Source organism: Parus major, chromosome 2 (assembly GCF_001522545.3).
Source record: "Parus major isolate Abel chromosome 2, Parus_major1.1, whole genome shotgun sequence".
NCBI classification, from domain to species: Eukaryota; Metazoa; Chordata; class Aves; order Passeriformes; family Paridae; genus Parus; species Parus major.
In genome coordinates, this window is record NC_031769.1 from 143,418,781 (window position 1) to 143,444,369 (window position 25,589).

General features: G+C 43.6%; 1 protein-coding gene and 1 long non-coding RNA gene across 3 annotated transcripts in view; one reads left to right on the plus strand and one right to left on the minus strand.

Annotated features, from left to right (window-relative positions):
* The window catches only part of ST3GAL1 (ST3 beta-galactoside alpha-2,3-sialyltransferase 1), a 74,176-nt gene extending 72,748 nt beyond the window's left edge, over positions 1-1,428 (minus strand). For both annotated transcript variants that reach the window (XM_015619598.2, XM_015619596.2), the window contains exon 1: positions 1,272-1,428. The gene's annotated coding sequence lies outside the window, so the exon portion shown is untranslated. The remainder of the gene's footprint in view (positions 1-1,271) is intronic.
* On the plus strand, positions 804-5,061 carry LOC109022481. Its single transcript, XR_002001389.2, has 3 exons — positions 804-1,233; positions 3,321-3,468; positions 4,045-5,061. It is a non-coding gene; the product is annotated as an uncharacterized LOC109022481 (long non-coding RNA).
* Positions 5,062-25,589: the final 20,528 nt, after the last annotated feature.

The window sequence follows — 25,589 nt, forward strand, 5'->3', positions numbered from 1 at the left end:
GGCTCTGGCTGGCATGGGTGCCACAGGATGCTGTGGATGTTACAAACCAAGTGCTTCCAAGCAGATGCTCCACACAGAGCCAACCCTCCAGCTGAAGCTGTGTAAATAATATACAGGAGTGTGTGTTGCTAATTGAGTACCTCCCGAAATGCCAAGAGGCAGGAAGACTCCAGCTAAAGACAACTCTTCATTTTAACTTGTGTCACTGAAGAGCACCAAAGTAAATGAACTCCTGAGGACAAGATCAAAGTAGAATAAGAGACTCTTTTTTTATATCCTTGAATCTCCTGTCCCTTTTGTACACTGAAATTTAATTTCCTTTTCAAAGGGAGCTTTTGGAGCTTATGAAAATTGACCCAAAAGATTACAAGGGCTTTGTCACCCTTCCAATCTCTCTGAAAGATCCATAATTAGGGAGGTTTTTCCTTCAACATATGTGCCCAGCAGACAAATATATAATTTAGACTTACAGTTACATGAATGAGTTATTTCAGTATATTGGATACATACAAGCACAATCGTTACAAAGAGTTGAAAAATCTTGTGTGCCTCAAATGAGTAAATGTACATCGAGGCATTTTTTTTTTTTTTACTAGCTTGCTTTAATTTGTGCCAAGACTACACACAATCACTCTAAGGACCTGGGATGGATGTTTGCTACTGAGAAAAATATACCAAGTACAATAAAAACAAACTGCTGACCTCGAAGATTAGTTATTCATGCTCCTCTAAAAATTAATTCTGCAAGGAGGAATGTGCGAGCAGATACCAAAAACACCTAGCTTTTTGCCCTCTAACGGAGTAACGCCGGCTTTACTCTTTCGGCGCACAGCTTACCCAGGGGAGAAAGAAATGGCACAGAACAAGCAGGGTGCGGGTCTCCGCCGGGCAGCAGCGGTCCCCGAGGGGCAGCTGGAGGGGGGATCCCCGGCGCTGTCGCCCCCCGAGCATCGCCCGAAGGGGCCCCTTTGCTCCGGAGCCCACCCTGGCACCCGCCGCCTCCCCTCTGCCTCCCTCCAGTGGGGAAATCCCGGCTGGATCGGGAGAAGCCTCCCGGCTCCGGGGCACAGAACCGGAGGATGCTGCGAGCTCCGCCAGCGCCGGGGCCACCCCTGCTTCTAAATCACAGAAATATTTTTTTAAAAAAAAACCCCAACAACTCAAGAGCCGAACGAGGAGTCAGGAGGCTGGGAGGCTCCCAGCGCGCCTTCTGCAGCCGCGGGGGATCCGCAGGTAAGCGGGGAGGAAGGAGAGGGTCCCGCGGTACTCACGGCGGGGTGCGGGGGGCCGGCCGAGCCCCATGGCCGGGGGGACAGACGGACGGTCACTGCTGTGGCTGCTGCCGAGCTGTCTGTCTGTGTGTGTGTCTGTCCGTCTGTGTGTGTCTGTCTATCTGCCGGCCCTGCCCGCCGAGCGGCTCCAGGCGCCCTCCCCTCGCTCCCTCCCCGGCGCTTCCTGCCCGCTCATATAGCGCGCCCTCGGCCACGTGGACTGCGCGGGGCCCCGGCTCCTCCTCGGGGCCGGGCCGGGAGGGGCGGACCCCCCAGAACCCCCTCATCACCTCCTCATCGCCTCGCCTCACCACCTCCCCTCCAGCCCTCAGCAGCCCCCGCTCAGGCCCCAGGTGCCCCCCATCGCTGCCCTCATCGCTGCCCCCATCGCTGCCCCCATGTCGCCCCGTTCCCCTCCCACCTCAGGCCGCGGAGCCGGGCTCCTCAGAGGTGTGAGGCGAACCCGGACTCACCCCGAGCGCCGCCGCGATGAAATCCGGCTCTCGGGTCCTCCCGAGAGTCATCTGCCAGGAATGTCTGTGTTTGCCACAAGCCCCAAACTGCTGTGTCTGAAATCGGGCTGCGTGAATCCCAAAGGCAGCAGGGAAAGTGGAAAGAAATTCGGCGCTTCTCAGGGCAGAAAATCTGCGTGGCATAGCTAATAAAAATAGCTCATAGTCGATATTCACAGAGTCATAGGATGGTTTAGGTTGGAAGGAACCTTAAAGACAATCTAGTTTCGACTCCCCTGTTATGGACAGGGACACCTTGTATTAGATCAGGTTGCTCAGAGCTCCGTCCAGCCTGGGCTCGAATATTTTGGCAGATGGGTCATCTGCAACTGGCATGGGCAACCTGGTCCAATGTCTCACCACCCTCACAGGAAAGAATGTCTTCTGAATATCTAATTTAACCTACTCTCTTTCATTTTAAAGCCATTCCCCCTTGTCCTATCACTACATTCCCTTGGGGGACAAAAAAATCCAAAAAACCATTTCCAGCTTTCTTGCAGCCCCGCTGAAAGGTGCTGTAAGGTTTCCCCAGTGACTTCTCATCTCTGGTCTGCACTCCCTGCCCTTAGCCTGTTTTTACAGGACAGGTACTTCAGCCTTCTTCTTTCTGTCCTGCACCAGACATTTTTAAGGTGACTATAAAAACCTGTAGAATTAAAAAGAAAGCAGCATCATTAAAGAATCCCCCAGACAGATACATTCAAGTGATAAAGTGTCTGCTAAAACTATTTAACAACATAATGCTGGCTTTTTTACTGTCAATCTGTAAAGACTGGAGCCATGAGATGTTTAAAGACTGGGGTCATGACTAGAAGTGGGGGATTATAGCACCTCCAAAGAAGCAAATGATCTCTGATCTTCTCTCCTCCACCCTTCCGTAGGCAGGCGAATATGCACAGTGAACATGCACAGCACATATCAGAGAGGAGAATGCATTCCTGAGCTCTGAAAAACATGTTCCGTAACACTGGACAGCCAGTGCACAACTCCCTTTGTGAGGCAGACGAGTTTACAGGTGATTAATCTACTTGCTGAAACTGCCCACGTTGTTGGTTTATTAAATCCAGCACAAGGTACTTCCACTGGAAACTGTAACGTGCTATGTGGGAGCTGTAATTCATCAATCACCACTGAGCTTGTTTCCATAGAGTTATATTAGTAAAAGCTTGAGTGTGGATTTAGACCGGTGTCACATCGTGTACCGTGCTGTGCAGACATTTGCATGCGGGTGAGAGCACCTGTGACAGCCTGAGCTTTCTGCTGAGGGAGCATAAGCCTGTACAAGCCCTTCGAGGGACTCACCCCGTCACTAAATCCTGCCTCTGAATACTGAAGAGCAGTATAGTGTTATATCCTTCATAAACAGAGTTTGGAAGGGATTTAATCTACAGTAATGAGCATTTAAAAAAAAAAAAAAAAGAAGAAAAAAAGAAAAGAAAAGCACATTAGTCTTCTTTTACGAGGACTGTATCAATACAAGGAATTACTTGTGTGGTGGAAACAGTCTATTAAATAGCTGTTCACTGTTTTTTCCCAGGAGCTGCTTGACATTTTGCTGGAGGTGAGATGAGGATCTCCGATTTGATCATCTGGTAGTGTCTCTGTTACCTTTTTGCCTTGATGCTCTCATACTTTCAGGCAAATTGGCTGAATTTGGTGCTTCATTTGTTTCACAATAATAATGGGTGAGTGGGACTATTTATGAAAAAGAATCTCTGGGGAACAGCTCACTAGTAATAGGGTTGTGCATCAGGTTTGGAGATTTCTCCCAAGCATTTATGGAGGGAGGGAATGAGAGAGGGATGAGGAAGAAGAGTCTGAGCATTCTGCATTTCACTGCCTGTTGTATCACACCTGGTCTCTCCATGAGTTCAACAGAAAAAAAAAAAAATGTAGCTAGTAAAAAAGCTGATTTATCATCATACAACATATAAAGTTTCACTAGGTTGTATCAGGGAAAGCTTGACCCAGCAGCCAAGAATGTCCTAATTATTAATAGTTAATCGAGTTGACACTGGTGCAGGTTCCCCAGAGAAGCTGTGGATGCCCCATCCCTGGCAGTGTTCAAGGCTGGGCTGGATGGGGCTTTGGGCACCCTGGTCTAGTGGAAGGTGTCCCTGCCCATGGCAGGGGAGGTGAGATGACATAGTCTTTAAGATGCCTTCCAACCCAAACTATTCTATGATTCTGTGACTGAAGAAAGGGAGTGATATATAAATATATATGTTTAAAATTTATTTTATTTTATTCTCTGTTTTCAGTCCTGTCTCTGCACCATTTCTCTGAAGCACACAAGAGAAAAGATATGGTGCACCTCTCCAGCCACAACAACCTTGGTCACAAGTTGCAAGGAGGAGGCAGTGGCTGGGTTTGCTCAGAAAGGCTCCTTTCTGTGAAGCAAAGCAGAAGAGAAATGTATTTGCCCCAGAGATGCCTCAGGGAGGCATGACACAGTGATACTGGTGTAGCATGGAGAAGTGCAGAGCATGGGGAAGATCCACAGGTCTCTGCCAGCACCTGGCTGAGCCAAGAGAAGAGAACAAGACCAAATCCACCTGAAACAGCAAGTGTAGAGCCTATTTCTCCTTTTTACATCAGTATTACACTCAATTCCTTCAGATGCTCTCAACTTCCCTGATGCACCCCAATGAGCGTGGAGGTAACAAGTGCTCTCTGATAATGCCATCGGAATTACAGCAGGGTCCAGCCCAGTGTGCTGGATCCGATCCCTCTCCTGCTGTAGCATTTCACTAGCAAGTGTCATTTAGATGGTTTTGGGAAAGAATCCAGGATTTGTTTCACAGACAGTATTTCCTCAACAGCTCAGTGAATATGGAATAGTTTGAACTAACCATGCAAATCTTGCTTGTCGTCTTATGTAGAGAAACTATATCTATTCTAAAGTCTGGGCCAGGACTTTCAACTGCTGATGGGGGATAGTTATGCAGACTTCAAAGGAGCTGTATCAGCTTTTACCAAGTGGGGATCCAGACCTTTATTCATATTTTAAAATTCAGAAACTGTGCCTAGGTAAAGCATTTTTCTCTATATTTTCAAGTAGCCAGTTTTTTATTTTATAGCTGTTCTCTCAGTGGCAGGATTGTTTCTTAGTAGTCAATGTTTAAAGGCCCTTCAAGGCTGAAGGAATTAAAAATGAATAATTTAAAGCTGGTCTATGATGCATAATTTTTAACATATGTTTTACAGGCCATGTGGAACAGTTTTTGACTTGTCAGTAGATATTTTACAAACATGCTGTGCTGGAACCAAAACCTTTTTTATTTAAGAGTCAGATTTGAGCCCTCCTATGCTTCAATACCGCAGTGTGCTGGAGTCTACAAGCCATAACAAGGAAACCATTATCACCAGCACTGATCAGAAAAAAGGAGAAATGAAGCAATTGAAGCACTTTTTTCCTCTTAAACACACTGCTAAACCAGATGTGGACAGAACTATGGCTCTCCCATCTTGAGAAGCCTCATCCCAAAGTAGAGATAGAGGAGCTGTGATTTGTTTGCTGTAAGGCTGAAAAAGGGATGGACCCAGGTGATGCTGGAGAAGGAGCCATGAAACATGTCTTTGGGTTATTTTTTGAAGGATGGCTGGAGTATTTTTTTGCCAACCTCCTGTTAACTCCCTAAATATTGTGCTAGGAACACCATCTGAGTAATTCTTGACAGTTTTAATAGGCAACGCTAATTGCTGGTGAAAAACAATGATTCACCTATTACGGATTTCATTTCTTGTCCCTTCCCAACTGCCTGTAACAAAAAAGGGAGGAGGCATCTACCCTGCAGATGTTCAAAGGTAGCTTTAACAAATGGTTCCCACACTCTTCCTTGTTTTCCTGGATTGTCCAGCTTGTCATTCCTATTTTAAAGTTACTTCATATTTGCAGCTAAAAATAAATTTGTTTGGTTATTTCAAAAGCTCCATGGACCCAAACCCAATTTCAGGTGTTTCACCAAGCTATAAATTGAGGTGGTGCATTGGGAAAGTGCAGATTTGGGCTCATGTTTGCTCCTCCCTCATTAGCTCTCCCTTCAGTTCATAATCCGTCATCTTCCAAATAAGCCAATTGCCATTGTGTCTAGAAGTTAAAATAGAAAATCAGCATTTGGCATGTACACAGTTGCCAAGAAGCTATTTCTCTTCGCCTATGTAAATAAATTGTCATTCAAAAATTGTTGGCTTGCTTTAAAAGATGCACTTATTGCTACCACTGCACTGTGCTCCCAGTGGGAGGAAAGAGGAGAAGATCCAGGGTTATATATAATGGGGCAACTAATGCCCCATCCCCAGCTTCTCTCACTAATTCTGTTGAATGGGACTGTTCCTTGCACAGGCCAAAATGCCACTGGATAGTTCCTGTATCAGTGCACAGAGCAGGAGTGATTACTGACCATCCTGGTCGTGCCCCCAGGTCAGGATCAAGCTCTGCACAGCTGGTTCCCTTTGAAAGTGATTTACTGGTAATCTATATTTATATTAGCTAATGATTCATGTTTATTTGTTATTATTATTTAATATATTTATAAATAATAATGTATATTTATTATTATTATACTATACAGAAGCACATCTATTGATCAGTATGACTAGGTGTGGAAGAGATTAAACACTTCCAAACTTTATAGATATGAAACTAAGAAGATTGACACAGATGGACTGCACTGTTTATTTATTCTGTCTGGCAGAAGAGACAGATGGTGTATGTATATCCATACACATGACAGATGATGTGTGTATACCTACCTTACCTCCACTGAGGAGGTACATTGTGTTCTGTATTCAAACCCTGAAGAGTCACTGCCCTTATTTTGTGTAACTTGCAACAGTAGCACTTTAAACACAGTGCTAATAAACTTGATAAGGCTATTTGATGGCTGTACACTTTGCCATAACTGACATGGTTTTATCATGTTTGGCATGGTCTTCTCGCTGTTTTTTTTTTTTGCAGACCACATGCCACACTTCTAAGAGATATCACAGGACTGTAACAGCCTTCCCTGATCCAGAGTCTTCTAAAAGCAAGTGGTAAGAGTGCAGGCTTAAAGCAAGCTTTTAGATCACATCCTCAGCTTCCACACTTCACACAGCCAGGCTCTGGCACCGAGGTGCATTAAGAGCAAAGAGAAGAGAAACAACAACTTTCCCTGCTTGCTCCTGGAATTCAAATGGTGAGGAGTTGTAAGAGCTCAGTGGTACTGAAACACAGTCAGGGGTCTCTGCATTTGCTTGGCAGGACCTGGGTGCAGGCACACATCAGAGACATCTGTGACATCAGGGAAGCATTTCTTGTGAGGCCAAACTATCACACAGAGATGTGTTTTTACCAGCTAGGACTCATTAGTGCTGTATATGGGAGCGTTGGCTATGGGTAAAGGTTGTGATTTGGTACAATCTGCTCTCAATAAATGTCTGTGAAAGTCAGAGAAACCTTTCAGTATTGCAGCACACAAAAGCACACAGTAAACACCAAAAGCCGGATTTGCAGAAATATTCAGCAAATCTGGAGCTCCCACAAACTCACATAAAAACCTCTCTGTACTATGAAATACTTATTCGCTTTTTTGCTCTTAGATAAATGGAAGTTTTGCTATAAGAACAGTATAAAGCCTGAAAGGAATTATACACACTTATAAAAAAAATTTAAAAAGACACTGATAGGATATGAAAACAGAAAAAAACCTATAACACAGGAAGGGGTGGAATCACCACCCTTGAAAGTGTTCAAGAGACAAGTGAACATGGCACTTTGAGATATGGCTTAGTGGGTAGGCTCAAAGATTGGACTTGATGATCTTGGAGGTCTTTTCCAACCTTAATGATTCTCTCTCTGTCAGGATACAGGAAGATTAAAATAATATAAAAACAATTTGCCAAAATCACCTAAAATGAGGATAAAGGTAAGTAACTACATGGCAAAGAGAGACAGCCATGTGTGCTTTCTGTGTGCTTCACAGATTGAACGTGTAGCATGCTCAATCTCTCCAATATAAATGACCCTTCTTTGCAGTTCAGATGTCACCTACAGAACATCACAGAAGTAAAATAAACCTAATTTACATTCACAGTGCCTTGAGTACCATCTATTCCCAAGTACAGACTTGAAAATATGTGTATTAAGTGATTGTGAAGTTATTAGCATCGTGTAATTTTATTTCATTTCACTTGTCCCCCAGGACAGTCAGGAATAAACCAGAAGGTGAAATTAGATCCAGAAAATAAATGTTGTTGATTAGGTTGAAGTGTCTATTAGGCTTGTGTTTGAATTTCCAGCCCACAAGAAGAATGGCAAGCAAAGCCTGTTAAAGACACATTTTGACAAGAACGCATTTTTCTGTGGCTCCAACAAAATAAATATAGTAACGCAGAAGAACCTTTTAAAAGTCAGGCTTATGTGCTTGTCTGATCAGCACCAGCTAACAGTTTCATCTCTCCTGAATATCACAGAAGCACACGAGCTGTGCCACCATGCAGTTCTCAAGATAAATGCTTTTTTTCAAGGGACATCACACACATAGCAAGGGCTGTACATTCTGTATTAACTTAAACACAAATGGTAATTGCAGGTGGAATCCATCCCCAGGGAAAATTGTAAATAAAACACTGAAGCACACCTGGGAAACGTTACTCATACACCTTAATTTAGTATGGATAGGCATTTATTTTGAATGGTAGAAAAGCAATATAATAGCCAAGGTAGGATAGAAAAGTTTTTGTGGTTTTGCTTTCTTGCCAGATGTATAGGTTAAAATAACTTTTCAGTCCAATCCAGCTATTGAGATTGGCTGGGAAGGGATAAATGGTATGAACAGAATCCCTACAAGGAGGGCTGGTGAGTGCTTGTGCAGGGATAATTCTAAAGATCTGCTGTTAACCCACAACTTGGAGCTCAGTGCAGGACAGACCAGCTAAGATGCTGCTAAAGAGAAAAAAAAAAAACTAAAAAGGTTTAGAAATCAATTCCCCAGATGTTGCCTAGAAAATATTTATGTCACATGATTGCTGTATGCAAAAGCTAGCAGAATTCTTCACTAAAGCACCACTGATTCAGTTGTAATGCTGTTTTAGATATTAACAAATTAACAATTAGAGAAAATCTTGTCATCAAAGTTTGCTTTGGAGTACACTTCCCTGATGGCAGAAGAACAAAGTTGTGTAAACTAAGGAATTGCTTTAATGATTAGATATGAAATCTGGACAAAAGATTTTAAAGACTTGAAAATGGTCTTAGTGTAAACCAGACAGGTGCTGCATTCCTGCATAACTTACATCTAAGAAATGGGAAAAACAAATTATTTAGAAAACCAGAGAACAATTAATCTAAGCTTAATACAGTGTGATTTCTTAGAGTAAATCCAGAAAGAAAAAAAAAAACTATTTACCACCCGGAAAGAAATACAAAGTGGAATAAAATGCAAATCTGTATTTGTCAAAGAGACAGTAAACAAGATTACTGTGTAAGTATATTGAGCCAAGAAACGATTCTCAGGAAAAGATTATATAATATATTGTGTTTACCTGGACTTTAGTTAAGCAGGAAAAAGATTCCCAGATAATTGTTTGTTTTCTTGGGGCAAAGGGCAGGACCAGACTGGTAGTGTGGAGTCCGTGTGTGCTAAGCACGGTCTGTCCAGCTGGGTTGAGGCAGCCCCAGGCACAAACACAGACTGGGCCATGAACACATCGAAAGCAGCCCCAAGGAGAAGGACTTGGGGGTGCTCATGGATGGGAAGCTGAACATGACCCAGCAGTGTGCTCTGGCAGCCCAGAAACCAAACAAACCTGGGCTGCTCCAAAGCCCCAAGGACAGCAGGTGAGGGAGAGGATTCTGCCCCTCTGTTCTGCTCTGCTGAGATCCCACCTGGGGTACTGCATCCAGCTCTGGGGTCCCCAACATGAAAAGGATGTGGAACTGTTAGAATTCCAAATGAGGTCTTGAAGATGATAAGATGATTGAAGCAGCTTTCCTATGAAGACAGACTGAGAGAGTTCAGCCCAGATAAGAAAGTCAGCAAGAACTCACAGCACATTTGGGGACCTAAAGGTGCTACAAGAGAGCTAGAATGAGACTTTTTCAAAAGTTATGTAGTGATAGGTAGGAGAAGGGAGAATGGCTTTGAAATGAGACAAAGTAGATCTAGATTGTGTATTATAAATTCATTGTTTCCTGTGAGGGTGGTGAGGCAGTGGAATAGGTTGTCAAGAGTTGTGGATGCCCCATCCCTGGAAGTGTTCAAGTCCAGGTTGGATGGGGATCTGAGCAACCAGAACTAGTGAGAGGTGTCCCTGCTCATGACAGGTGGGTTGGAATTAGATGATCTTATGGTCCCTTCTATTCCAAACCAAGCTATGGTTCTATCAAGGTGCAGATAGAGCCTTGGGTGCTTTTAGTGAAAGTGGATTCAAAATAGCTTCCTAAGGATACAGAGGACCATTTCCCCATCTCCTACCACCTCATTGGATGTACTGTTTATTTCCTGATGTTGAGCTGCTCACATTCATCACTGCAGCAGCCCAACTGATCTACAAATCTGTGCCTGCAGCCAGGGTGTGAAACAGGCCCCTGGAGCAAGATTCATGTCCAGGGTAGTTGAAAGTGCTGCATAGCACACCTCCATGAGGCAGGGTGAGGCATCACCCAAGAGAACAGGTAAGCCCAGCACCACTCAGGAAGAGAAGGTATGCAAACAAAGCACAGAACCATGGAATCATTAAGACTGGAAACTCTCTCTAAGATTTGTATAGGAGTTGTTACCTGGGCTGAGAGATTAACTGCTGGAGAGCAGTCAACACATTTGAGGGAGCTGTCAAGATGCCCTTTAAGGGAAAAGTCACTGATTAAACCTTATCCTTAGAAATTTATAAAACAATCTGCCTTGGAATAAGAGCTCTTTACTTGCTTCCAGTGTAGGAGGGGAAATATTGTGATGTACATGATGACTTTAAGCTGCTGGCAGGATGAAGCCTTGAAATGGACAAATGAGATTTGCTCAACCTTGTAAAAGGAAAGCTGAGGTAGGATCCTATTGCTGTTGATTGATAGGGAAGTCAATGTCAGGGAAGGGGGAATGGATAGCAGATGAAGGACAAAAGAATATCATGTTCAGGTGAATGTATTCAGGCTGTAAATTAAAATAATGTTGGTAACCATCATATCAAAAGTCAATAGATGCAAGAAAACCTCCAGGAAGAACAAATTCTCTGAAGTTTGCATATGGGACTTGATGCATTCCTGACAAATATATTATGTTTGAGAAAATAACCTGCCTTAATACATTAGACCTACAATTCCTTATATAAAGAATTGTAGCTTCATGTTTCCACAAAACTGCTTCTTGTTTTACAGCAAGGAAAATGTGCAAAGCAAGAAACAATGCATGTAAAGACATGAGGACATAGCACAGTGCATGCATCACCTCCCAGCCACTCCTGTGATGCTCTTCTAACCATGCTTCACAAAGGAGTCAGAGGAGCTGGCAGCAGTTCACATGAGGCAATGGAACATGTTCTACTGAATTCTCTAAGATCTAAACTGAGCCAGCAGTACAGAGCTCAGGGCAAATATTTCTTGCTGTCTCAGAAACCAGGTGGTTATGGACACCAGCACCAACTGTGGGGGGGGCTGAACAAACTCAATCCCTCTCACCTACATTTGTCACTTGGAGTAAGTACAAGAGTGAAGAACCAGTGATTCCAGGGGCAGCAGCTCAGGTGACTTGTTCTATTTGGCTTGCAAAATTGTTCCTGTGTGTGCAGATGAAATTCTTGTGCTAGCTGCCATGACTGTGTAGAACACAATTATTTTTGAAAAGGATTATCTCTCTTTTAAAGACAAAAGAATCTACCATATTTGTATGTTTTTATTTATTTCCCCTGCAGAACAGAGGAGAAGACTCTGGTATGGAAAAGTACGCAGGTTTTAAAACAAATTTAAGACAGGGACCAGCCAGATGTTCTGAAGTAACCTGATGTGGTCTGATTTATGGAGCAACACAGTTTTATTCAGTTTAATAGGTTTATTTTTTTAATCCACATTAAGTGGAACTGGAGCAGTGAAGTTTCATGAAGACATTGTAGGCTCCAAGAGATCAAGAAGCCACCTCCTCTACTGTTGAGCAGTGGCTTGTTTCATTCATTGTATAAAACCCTTCACTTTGCACATATCTAGCTTCAGCCTACACCTGTTAATTCCTGTTTCTGTCTGCTGTTAACAATGCCCATTGGAAACAAAACTGTCTTTACATGAAGGTCTCCTTGAAATGTGAGCACTGTGATCTGCTTCTGACAAATTAAGTAGATAGAATTTTTCAGTCTCTCACATGGATGTATCTGGCCAGATGTGCACTTCTACCCAACAGATGTACAGCACTAGTCACCATCCCCTTGGAGTCAGCTCAGAGCAATGAGCCCTTTCACAGTGAAGTTCATCTCATCCCAAAGTGAATCTTTAAACCAGACTGGATAAATGTCCCTCACACCATTCCTATTTCTCTCTAGCAACAATCAAGGAGCCCTGTGCTGGCTACCTCTCATATCACCGCCTGCGTTATAGAGCTCTGTATTTAGGCAAGATGAATCTGACTTTTGGACTAAGGCATTTTCCCAGGTTTGAATCATTTCCTTGGCATCCTCCTCTGCACATCACACTGATGAGGCTTTGCAGATCTCCAGCAGATGCATGGTGTTATTGCCTATGGATGAGAGGACTCACTCTCAAGTGCTGGGGGTGCACACAGGGGCTGTTCACTGAAAATCTGGTTAGGGAGATAGAGCTGGATTTCAGTACTTATGCTGTCCACAGTCTGTGCTTGCTATTGATTGTACCTTTTTAATGACTTGCAAGTGGCTCAGATGAGAAAATGCCTTAATAATTACGATCCCCTGGAAAAAGAGCAGATTATGTAACTATTGATCTTGATATTTTTGTTCCATAACTGTTTCCCCTTTTTCTGATACTAAAAAGCATTGCTGCGTCACAGGTTTCAGCTCCTTCCATCCAGCTTGGTTTCCAACATTAGCCATTCAGCTGTATCTATTTGTACCAGGCTCAGCCTCTAGCTCTGCCAGACAGCTGCCAGGTGGTTTTTTTTATTAAATTAATTCTTACATCTATTGAGTTATAAAGCAAAGAACAATAAATCCATTCTTGGTTGCCTTTTTTTTCCTCTCTCACTTGAAGAAGACATGCTATGAGTTTCATACTCCCTGCAACAAATGCCAAAAGATTTATATATCTCGGCAGATTCCCTTTAATTCACATAAAGGATGTTAAGTGTTGGGGTGCAGACCATCAATCCATTGTGGCTTATTTGGTCCGAAGGAAAGAAGTGTAATGAAAATCCTTTCTCCTGCCCATCAGCTTATCCCTGTGCTAAGAATGGCTGGTTGGAATGTTCTCACATGATAAATATGATTGATATATTTATATACTGGCTACTTGCATGGGTGGCAGGTAGGGCTGAGGGGGAATTTCCAGTCTTTCTGGCTGGGAGAAATAAGGAGTTTTCCCAAGAGAATCCTGCTGTTCCCTATGGAAGCCTTCCACTGCAAGCTGCAGGAGCAGCTCAGGTGAGTTCTATCCCCATCTGTCTCTTCTCTCTGTTTTTCCCATTCTCTCTCAATCCCTGTTTTCCTCTCCCCATGGTGCTTACTCGCACTGTTTGCAGATACTTTCAGGAAAACAAACAACAATTTTGGACAAATGTTGCCATTTTTACTTAGCTCTGTGTCCTCACAGATGTTCAGGACATGCTAGAGAACCAAGTTTCAGCCGACACTTGCTTTGTCATCGGAGCATCTACCTCCTCTTTACCCATAAACTGGTCTAATACAGATAATGAAAGCAAATTCATGATGCCATTTATCACTTTGTCTTCTCACTTGCTCTTACCATGTTCTTTTGGGACAGGAAGAATGAATTGCAGTGAAGAAGAAATTCCTCCAAAAACCCCCATATTTTTCTTGTTGAATTTTGCTGTACACTATTGCAGTCAGTGAACCAAGATGTGCAGGTGAGATCACACCACTCCCCTGCAGCTCCACATTGCTCTAAAAGTGGTTTGTATCCATTTAGTTTTAGTTGGTAGGAATCAATTTTAGTTAAATCATTATAATGTGGGCTTGCAGTGGTTTGAGAAGGTTCACACAATGTGTTGTGCTGGTTTAAAGAGTAATTTTCAGGATCTTCAGAAGCTGTAAAAAACCAGCACATAAGCCAGTTTGAGAGCTCTGGATAAACTGAGTATTTTTAGTGGTGGATCATTGCAGGGGTAGTAAAGTCCATGCAAAAGTGAAAATCTTGTGGGATAAATGTGGAAGTGTTAAAACCACAAAACAATTCACTAAGAATTCAAACCATGTCTGGCATTTTGAAGCTAATCTTTGCTTAGCTAATGTAATTCTGCTTTTTTAAAAAAAAATAAATGTAGTTTGTTCATTTCTTCACTTATTTTTCTGCTTGTTATATCAGAAGATTTTTATGATTGTCTGCTCACAGACAATCATACAAACAACCCTGTGACAATTGGAATAATGTTTCCTTGAGGATTAGGGGAGTTTGTAGAAAAAAATCATTGCTTCATGTGGGAACAATCAAGCACTCATTGCAAGCATCTTTGTTGCTTAATTTCTTTGTGCCAGTACCTTGATTTGTTTCTCAAATTTAACATAGAAGAGTATGAAGCAACAAAATATTCTAAAATTACAATGTAACCATATGGAAATATTAAGTTAAAGAAGTCTAAGCACTTAAACCAACTGTTCAGGGTATTTTCCCCTTAATGTGCTTACATAAATCAAATTAGTTTTTATGAGAGTTATTTTTCAAATTTATAGACTTTTCAGATGGATCTTCGTCTCCCAAGGTAGCATATGCAGAGGCAGAGTGTGTTTCTGCAAGTTAAAGTCTGTGGAATTCAAAGTTTAACTCTGACACTGGATTTGTGGATGTTATTGCATAAGAAAGTTATTCATGGACTTTTGGAAATAGCTTTTACTTTTTAGTGCTCAGCTTTAGAAAGCTGAATTGTCATTTCTGAATACCCAGCATTCAAATTACAGATGTAACAAGCAATATTTGTGTGGCAATTCTAAAACTGATCTGTGCTAAGGCTTCATCCCTAACAAAATCTGAAGGGGAGAAAAATCACTGCCACTATTTGAGCAAACACAGCGCACAGAAGTGTTGCTGTTTCACTGAAATCCCCCGTTTCTAGAAATAGCTTTTTTGAGGGTGTTGTGGTTTAACCCTGATAGTCAGCTCATCCCATCATAGGGATGGGGAGAGAAGGGGGAGGGTAAAAGTGAGAAGATTCGTGGGGGGCGGGAGCTAAAAGCAGTTTAACAGGTAAAGCAAAAACTGCATGTCCAAGCAGAGGAATTCATTCCCCACGTCCCATGGGCAGGCAGGTGCTCAGCCATCCCTGGGAAAACTGAGATCCTTCTCCCTGCCTGGAAAGACCATCACTCCAAATGTACCTCCTTCCTTCTTCTCCCCCAGATTTATACACTAATTTATACCCAAAGGGTCTGGAACATCCCTTGGGTCAGTTGGGGTCAGCTGTCCCTGATGTGTCCCCTCCCAAATCCTTGTTCCCTCCCCAGCCTCTTCACTGGTGGGGTGGGGTGAGGAACCCTTGCCTCTCTGTAAAATTCAGCAGTAATGAAAACATTGGCTTTCAGCACAAATCAAAAACACAGCAGCACCATATGAGCTGCTATAAAGAAAATTAACACTATCACAGGAAAAAAAATATACATGGGAATATCTTATGATTTAGAAAAATAATATTTCTAAATAATATTTCTAGCTTTGATGAATTATATTAACATTTATGTACTTAAATGTTTATATAGTAATGCCAAAATAAATTGCAAATGTATATTAATATTTTAATTTATATATACACTATTTCTAATTGTGCTAGGAATATGCCCTGAAGGTTTAGAAAGAAGAATGCAACCCAAAACTTTGCAAAATTTTTTACAATACTGAGTGCTATTTTAACATTGATTTGGAGATTTGGGGATGATCTAGTTCACCTGTTTTGAATTTTGCATTATTGTGGAAATCAGTGAGGATCTTTTGGGTGCATTTGGGGGCCATGTGGGTTGGCTGGCAGCCTTGCAGGGAGCTCCCATGGAACAGGCAGGGTTCTGTCCTTGCAGATCACAGCACATTGAAGCTCTAAGAAGAGGCTTCAGGTGCTCAGTTGGAAGTCAAGAAGCAGAAACAAGACAAAGCACAGGGCTCCAAGTACCTCACACATCTGCAGCCCAAACAGATTTTGCCTTGGAGCTCTTGGATTCACCTTTGATTAGTCTTTTGCATGACTCCTAATGCAGGTTTGGGTATTATGGAGTTACAGCTTTCCTTATGCTTCCTATGTACAACTCCAAGTTCACTGTATCCAATGAGAGACACTGTCCTAAAAGTGAATCCAAATATATTTGTAAGGTGAAAGCTCATCACAACAAGGCAAATGAATAAGCAGCACAAACAAGGGAGGTGTGCTGCCAGCTAAACCTGTCTTTGGGACAGAGTGAGTCCTGATTAATATTTCACTCCCTCTTAACTTCTGAACAGGTTTAAGGCCTAATATCTGCCTTCTGAGACAGCAACCTGGCCAATTTTTGGACATAGAGGGTGTTAGTCCTGGCTAGGACATGGGAGCAGTGGGATGAGAAGTTTTTCAAATCCAAGCTCCTCCTGTAACTCCTTGAGAGCAGTGGCGTGTTGTCCATCTCTTGACATCTTTACCCAAAACTGAGAGGTCAGGCTGGCTCTCTGCCCTGCAAAGGGGGCTCATGCTCAGCCAGGAGCCACGTGCTTGGTGTGGGAAGCACTGAGGAAATGCTGCTCTGCATTACACAGCTGTTCAGCAGAGATAACCACAGGGGCTCCTGCTGGCCTCACAGCCACTATTTACCTTCTTGTGGCCTACATAATGGCTGCTAGCATCTAAGCCTTCACTGACTCAGGGCTCCTCTCACCTTTGTTTCTCAAGCATCACACCCTTGAAAAGCCTTACAACTGCCTGGATCTGGGCTTTAGCTGCTTTGCTTGCTAGCTGCAGTCTAGTTCCTACACCTTAAAAAAAAAGCATTTCCATTTAATTTCAGGCTGTCATGGCTAGGAAGTGTTTTGAATAACCAAATCCTTTGTTTTCTTCTCTGGCATGGGTGTGTTGAACTGGCCAGTGCACACAAAAACCACAACTACCCAATTCACTGTGTTGGTGATGTGGACTGGTGATTGTGCACATCACACAGAGACAGTGTGGAAACACAGAGATAAGGGGAGAGGCATTACATAATTACACAGGATGTTTTTTAGCTTTGAGGTCCATTCTTCTGCTTCCTATTTATATTGGGGAACAGTTTACTGTCTTTGTTTACCTCAGGAGTCAAACAGACCTGTAACTCCAAACTGCAGGGTTGGAAGTAGATCCTGAATGGGGCAGTTATCTGGATTACATTTCAATGAGGCAAAACCCTCATTGTGCTAGACCCTGTGTGCAAAACCCAGTGTGCTAGAGAAAAGAGCAAATTCCTTTCCCATTTTGATGGCAGGTGATGTCTGTACTGCCAAATGGTCTGCTCAATAAGCTTTTAAAAATAATCACCTCAGTGTAGCCCAGATCTCATTCCCCTCTCCTTTAGCTGCCATGGAGAGGAAAGGGCTGTGCTGGAAGGGCAGCAGAATTGCAGTGCACAGAAACAGCAGCCAGATTCCTTCAGCTTAAATGGCATTAAAATAAATTCTTTCCTTGCAAGTAAAACAAAACAAGGAAGGATGAGAGGAAAGTCTGTGTGAGGGAGCATGGCATGTTAACCATCTGGGTCTGTGCTGTTCTCTGCAAAGGGAAGTTTCATGGGAGACAGTTTACATGGGAGACATTCTCTTCAAAATGCAGAGGTGTGACAGAGCTGAAAGCTCAGATGCATCAGTGCCTGTCCCCATGGACTTGTTGCATGATAGCTGTGCTGCTTTAGACTGGTTAAAACAATCTGCAAATTTATTCTAAAGTTGTTGTCTTGATGTTGTTAGAGAACTTGATATGTTGAAGCCTCTCTTTTTGCAGTCTTTCCACTTTCTCGTGGTTCTCCCATCTCCAGGAAAGACCTTTGAAACTGATGCCTTAAGTTGTAGCTTTCACATTTTCCAGATTCTGTACTGCATTAGTATATAGCTCTGAACTTCATATAAAGTGTTAGCAAGTTCTCTTCACAGTTTGGTTTGTCAAAACAATCCTTTTCCAGCCCGAGAGCCAAGGACACCATTGCAGTTCCAGGCCCAAAAAGTATAAACAGTGAATTGAGGAGAGGAATCTGGAAGGATGGGACTTCATAACCTGAAGCTGTAATTGGACAATTAACCCCAATATGGAAATGGACCAAAACTTATAAAAGTGTGAAAATGAGTGACCATTGTCCATCTTGGGTTCAGCCTCATCCAGACTCTTGTACTGCCCAAGGTGTATCCTTGGAAGGCCTTTTTAATAAATACCCACTTTATTCCTTTTACACTGTCTAGCCTCTGTTCCAGGTACCTTCTCAAGGCATCAAAGTAGCTTGAGACACTCATTCTTTTTCTCCACAATACCCATGGATGAGCATTTTGTCAGCCTCACAGGTCTCCATGAAGAGACCTCACATCCCCCTTCTCTCTCTGCATCAGGTGTTGGAGACCACCTAAAGAGCATCAGACTCAGTGGGAAATAAAAGAACATCCAAAGATATAATCCTCTGTAGATAAAGAGTTCAAATACATCCATGGATCTCAGTTGTGGTTTTTAAAGTTACTTAAGAAAATGGGATGTTTAAGATCCCCAACTTCTTAGGCAAATAATTTTCCTTTATCCCTGAGTCTTCCTTTCCCCTGTCATTTTCTCTTTTTCCCCTAATTTTGCCAAAAATTCTGCATCTACAGACACTCTGCAAAATCTACCCATAAATAAGTTTCCAGCCTTGTAGTCCATATTGTTCTGGCACTGATTAGTGCTCCAAGCAGCAGGTAAGTCATCTGGAGGAGGCTCGTGCAATGAGCCCACTTCCCTTCCCTTCCCTGGGCACCACACAGCTGCAGACAGGGTGCTTGGGTAATGACAGGGTGCTTCTGCAAACCACCAGCTGTGAAGTGACACATTCCTGTCAGCAGAAAACTCTGCAGATCTTCTTTAATCTCTCAACAGAGCAAACATTTCTGTGCCATGCTAGCAGGGAAACCATCTCTGTTATAGCACATCTGAGCAACTTTGTTTTTTTCCAGAATGTGCTACAGCACAACTTTGTATGCCATGGGGAGCTGCACCAGGCAGACAAACCTGCTGACTGAGACACAGCTGGACACAGATCTATTCCTGAAGAAGATAAAATCATCATGGCAGCATAGAGGTATCCGAGGCTCCAGGGAACACGAAAAAGTTGCAGGGTAAAGCCAGTTACCATCAACAGCTGAGCAGGTAATTCACAAACCATAGCTTTGATTAAGTGCACCCTTTTCCCAGCCACAGAGAAATTGTTAAAGCTCTTGGAAGTTCCCTAATTGCTTCTAGTAATTACAAATGGAGCCCTTTATGCAGAAGAGCAGAGAAAGAACTGTGCATCTATGAAATGCCCTGAAGCCCTGGAAACAGAGGATGTCACAGCAATCAAGGTATTTCAGACACTTTGAGGACCTTGTAACTGCATGAATTCCTCCTACTCTTGAAGTCTTGCCTTTTGCAGTCAAGAGAATAAGGCAGAACTATCCTTATCTCCAGTCTCTAAAGGGAGGAGCCTGGCACAAGGAAAGCTTCATGCAGAGTACACGAGCAACAAGGCTGGGAGATGTGAATTGTGTCATTACTTTCTTCATAAAGATTAAATGTCATCTGTGCTTGTCCCCTCCATGCATGGAGCATGTAGGGACATTGAGACACACGAAGCCCATAGCTACTGCAGAGCCAATGTCTCTGTGTAAGTGATATTCACGTTCCTGATCACCCAGCCATTCCTACACATTGGCTTCCAGTCTGGTTGTACTCCAGAGCCAGCAAACTTCATGCACTGCAAGAACCAGCTCACACATGGGTATGGATTTAGCCTGAGATAGTCAGGGAACCCACATCACCATAGTAACTGCATCCTGTTGCATTAATTCCAGCAAATAAATGGAGCTTGTAAGTCAAGGGGTATTTATGCAGTGCAAGAGCACACAAAGAAACTGCAACAGTCCCAAATGAGGCAGCCAGGCTTTCCTGGCTTCTTTATCCTGCTTTTCAGGAGAACTGATTGTCTGGTTGGAAGATTCCATTCATATGATTAGCCTGCTTTCTGTTTTTGACATGGATTTTCAGACATGACTTGGGTATATCTACACAACACAACACTGAGCCATATAGGACCATACAGAAGTATGAAAAAGCTTCTACAGTAACATGCACATTTTCAAAAACTGAGGTTGCTATAGAAAAATTTATCAAATCTGAGTATACCCCTTCTGACTGGTGAGGTTTGTTTAGGAGCTTTTACATGTTGATGAAGATGAGATGAATTGTTCTGCATGAAGAAATCAAAAACTCACCCAAGGTGGGCTGGGATCCTCATTTTGTTGCCAAAAGCCAATCCACTATTCTTTAAAAATGAAACAAAAAATACTCATCAGGAGCAAACACAGGTGCAAAGTTTGGTTCATCCAAGCTGACTTAAAGACAGCCTAGCTGGGATGGGAGTGGTCAAGCACTTGGCTTGTTAGCCACTGACTAAACTCATCTGTGACTGCAGGGTGTTGACTTCCCCTTTAGTCATATGCTTGCAGAAGTGTTATAAAAAAGGAGAATCTGACTAATCCAGGAACTGTAGAGTCAGAAGGATGAAAAGAATTTTTATTTGGTCTGTCTGAGGTTGAGTTCATTTCCCATGGCAGCCCTCACAGTGCTCTGGGCATTGGGAGCTGGAAAGGTGTTGGTATCACAGCAGTGTTTGACTCTTGCAGAGCACAGCTGGCACATCAGCACTGTCTCCTCAGGATTTCCCCATCAAGGGGCTGGGAGACCCCAGGAAGGGACACAAGCAGGCCAGCTGACCCAAGTTAATCAAAGGGATATTCCATACCATGCAACACACCAGCTCTGATATAAAAGCTAAGAAAAGGAGAACAAAGAGGGTGCTTTTGTTATTTGCAATATTTGCTGTCTGGAAAAACTGCTACATGTGCTGAAGTCTGGCTTCCTGAGAAGTGGCTGAACACCACTTGCTGGTGGGAAGTAGAGAATACAATTTTTTTTCCTCTTTATTTCAGTGCATGTAAATTTTTGCTTTTGCTTTAGTAAATTGCCTTATCTCAACTTACAAGTTAATTTTCCATCTTATTTTTCCTCCACTGAGAAGGGGGAGTGATAGAGTGGCTTGATGGGCACCTGCTGTTCAGCCAAGTTCAACCCACCACGTCATTAAAAGAATGAAGATGAACAGAAGTATTGGCACCAATAACAAGTATTCTGAAGATGGCAGAGGTTCCAGAGATGGGGCATCCATGGCTTCTCTGGGCAACTTGTTCCAGTGTCTTACCACCCTCACAGGGAAGAATTTCTTCATAATGTCTAATTTAACCTACTCTCCTTTAGTTTAAAAACATTGCTACTTGTCCTATCTCCATCTGCCATGGAAAAAATCTCTCTCCATCTCTCTTGTAGGCCTCCTTTAGTTACTGGTAGGTGTTTTAAGGTCCCTTGAGAGCCTTCTCATATCCAGGCTGAACAGCCCCAGCTATTTCAGCCTTTATCTGTGGAGAGGGCCCACAGTGGGCAGGGGGTCAGACAAAAGAATTGACAGAAAGAGGAAACCAGCAGAATTCCTGTGTGTCCGTGAGAAGAAGAGAAAGAAGGTAAAGGTAGAAGAAAACAAAGAACATCTGCTATGAAAAACACCATGGAAAAACAGGATTTATCTGTATTTTGGATTTTTGGGGATGCTTTCTCAAAACAATGCTTCCACCAATGGACTTGAGGGGTGGTGTGATGATGGCCAATGAGATGGTGCACTATGGGGTCAGAAGGGTATAGAAATGCTATGGATGAGCACAATAAAAAAAAACATGGAAGAAATTTCTTAAGGATCTGCTTTGTATCATTCCTGCTCCAACAACTACATTTATCCATAGCAGAGGTACTCCAGCCCCTGATCTTCACCTTCAGGACTTGCTCCAAGAAGCCCACACCCTTCTTGTGTTGGGGACCCCAGAGCTGGATGCAGCACTGCAGGTGGGGTCTCACCAGAGCAGAGTAGAAGGAGAAAATCTTCTCCCTTGACCTGTTTCCCACAGTGCTTGGGATGCAGGCCAGGGCACAGCTGGTTTCCTGGGCTGCCAGAGAACATTGCCAGGTCACGTCAAGCTTTCCAACAATCAACTCACCCAAGCCCTTCTTCTCAGGGCTGCTCTCCATCCATGCTTCTCCCAGCCTGTGTTTGTGCTTAGGATTGGCTTGACTCATGTGCAGGAGTTTCCACTTGGCCTTGTTGGCCACCCAGTGTTGTCTTGTGTTTGAATTTGTCAGGAGCTTACACAGGTCTGTCTTTCAGACCACAAAGGGATTGTACATCTGAGCCTGTTCACTGTCTTCCTGAGAATACATCCATCCAGAAGTGGGGCAGGATACACCTACCATGCTCACAGTGGAGAGGTTCCTCCACTCCTGATATTTTGGCAATGACTTGAGAACATCATCTGAATGAGAGCCTTAAGCCTCTCTTGGCTGCAGAACTCCACTGGGATGATGTTCACACAAAATGGGAGATGGTGTGAGGACATCCCCCAGCCATGACATTCCTTTGAGTGTTGGTTGGGTTGTTTTTTCAGCTTACTGGAAACTCAAGCAGCATCTAAATAACTATAGGATGGAGAATGCATTTTTGGGGGCTTTAGCTGCTGAGGGCACAAAGGGAGTTTGGAACATCCCTGACCTGTGATTCAGCCATGAACTCTGCAGCCTGAAAACTCATCATCAAGAGTTTTCTGATCATGTCCTCTTTGCTTATATGCAATATAAGGAAGTGAGTTTGTTTCCTTTTATTAAAAAGAAATGTCATGTCCACCAGCCTGATTTCTTTTCCCTGCAAAGCTATCCATTTTCCAATAAACCCTCCGGCAGCACAGGCAGTGATAATTCAGGTCACAGGTTTTGACAGAGAAACCACATTGTCAGCAAGTCACTGCTAATGAAAATGGTTTTTTCTTCCTCCTTGTGCATTTCTTCACATGTCCAGACCTCCACTGCTTGGAGTGGGAGTAAAAGATTTGTTGCAGCAGTATCTTAGGAACCCTCTAAATCTTTGCATGGGGCTGGCCTTTCGCTGAACTTTTAAATCCACAAAGCGTGGGGTGAATTCAGGACATGAACAAGGTGAGCAGCAAAGTCACAGCCCATGCTGAGCAGTCTGGAGGAGGCATGATGCAAGAGAAGGAATTTGTGAGGGCATCTCCAGGATCTCTGCAGGGGCTGAATGAGGACGTGGGATGGTAGGAGCAGCAGAGCATGGGGCAACTCCTGGTTTCCACACAGAAATTCAAGGATGTTTTGGCTGCCTCTCAGCTGAGGTGGCAGAGGAAAGGAGGACACTTTCTTCCTGTTGCTCCCTCATGCACAGGGATAGGTGAACACATGACAATGAATTTACACCAAACCTGACATTTTTCAATCACGTGATGTTCCACCCCAGAATCAGTGCACTCAAATCTGTTTGTTCAGAAAATTAAACCAAAAAAGCTCAAATGAGTGTCAGAAGATAACTAGACAGCAGGTCCTCTAGTGTGTGGACTTGAGCACCTTGATCCACACACCTCTTGTGTGAGGATCATGAGAGCTCAGGGCTGAGCTGAGGCCACAGACAGGTTCTTGGAGGCAGTCAATTGCTACTGCCAATGTCATCTCTATAAATCAGCTATATCTCAATTGATTTCAGTGACATTCTGCTGGATTTATACCTGAGAGCAGACACTGACCTTAAGCACATGGTCTGAACAGGGCCATTCCCACTCAGCTGAAACCATTTGGAGCTTTTCCAATGCCATTTGATTGGCATTAAGACTCGATCCATAATGGGAGAGTATATAATAGCCTGAGAATAGAATCAAATAAATCTAATCTGGGTCAGATCCTCAGACAGGGATGGTGATGGATCATAAGCCAGCTCACTGCAGGTTTTAACTAAGGACATGGCTCTTTAAATGTCACTGTGAAAATCCCATATTTGATTACATAATAATATTTTAATTTGAGCTTGTTCCTCAACAGCACACATCTTCCTTCCTCATTAAAATTAATAAGCTACTTTCTCTGGGAAAGACAATGCCCACACCTGTGTTTCAGGAAGAAGGTGACAAGAAAACAAGGACGACATGACAGTTAGGAATGCTCAAAGACCTTCCTCGCCTTAATGCAATGCAGAGAACAATTTTGCACAGCTCCTTTGCTGGAGCAGTTCTCTCCCTTGGGCTCTCCAGTCTAATTTCTATGACCCTGTGAATTTAGTGTACACACAATGCGTGACTGATGCTTCTACATGGAAAAAAAAACACATTAATTTTTTATTCTCACCAACCACAAAACTAGAAAACTGCTCCCAAGATTGTGTGAAAGTTCATCCCTGGAAAGACATTTGACTTTGGTGGGTGGATTTGATCACAGATTAGGTTTGAGAAGGCAGGAAGGAGGGAGGCAGCGTTGGCTAGATTTGAGGAGTAATTACACATTTTCCCTTCAGAAGTGAGGAGATTGGTGGGATGCAAGTGGAGGAGATAGGAAGGGAAGAGGGGCTATGGGATCCACAGATCAGACTGACTCATGACTGATGGATACAGCTACTACCACGTCCTGGGGTTTATAGCTGTGCTCTCTCTTTCCTTCTTTCCTTGGACTGTTCTGCTGAGGCAGTGTTGTTGGGCTGACAGATGGAAATCCTCTCCCATCTGTGCCTAGGGTGGCATGGCAGTGGCAGTGGTTGCTGCTGGGGAGGCTGGGTCCAGCAGCTGGGGGGAGGAGAGTCTGGCACAGCTCTGTGCCAGGTCCCAGCAGCACGCAGGCTGAGTGTGCATCCCCTGCAGGCACACACAAAGGGCACACCTACACACCACAGATTGCACACGTACATAAATCCTGGACACTCGGGGTACAGACACACAGAGGGCACACATGAAGATGGTAAGCACTTGGAGGCACCAGTCCCTGGGATCACAAGCCCAGTTCAGCTGTTATTTCAGACCAACTCGCTCACACAGAACACTCTCTGGGACTGCCCTGGTCTCTCCAGCCTCCTTTGGTCTTGGCCTCAAAGGCTTGCTGACCCCCTTGCTCTCAGGCCATGTCACCTACTCCCTGGCTGGTACAGCTCCAGCTTCACTGGTGACCACAGACTGACCACTGCACCACTGTCACGGGGATCCCACGGCTCCTGCTCCCATTCCAGTTGCTGCACTTGGAACTGTCCCCATAAACAAGCAGAGAGTGTCTCACACAGGAAAAGGGGGTTTAAATGAGGTTTGAAACAGTGTTTGTTGAGGAGACAGGACAGAGAGTGTTCATGAGGCACAGAGCATGGCCAGGCAAGCACAGTCTCCAGCAACCTGTTTACACTTGACCAGCCGCTTTATCCGCTTATCCTTCTGTTTTCCAACGCTTGTTCCTCCTTGCCTTTGGTTATTCCTCTCACCATCCCTTAACAAGCCTTTCACAATCCAAAGATGTTGTTCCCATGCATCCCCATGCAGAGACCCTCCTCAGTCAATGAGGACACCCAGGGAGCTGCTGCCCACAGCAGG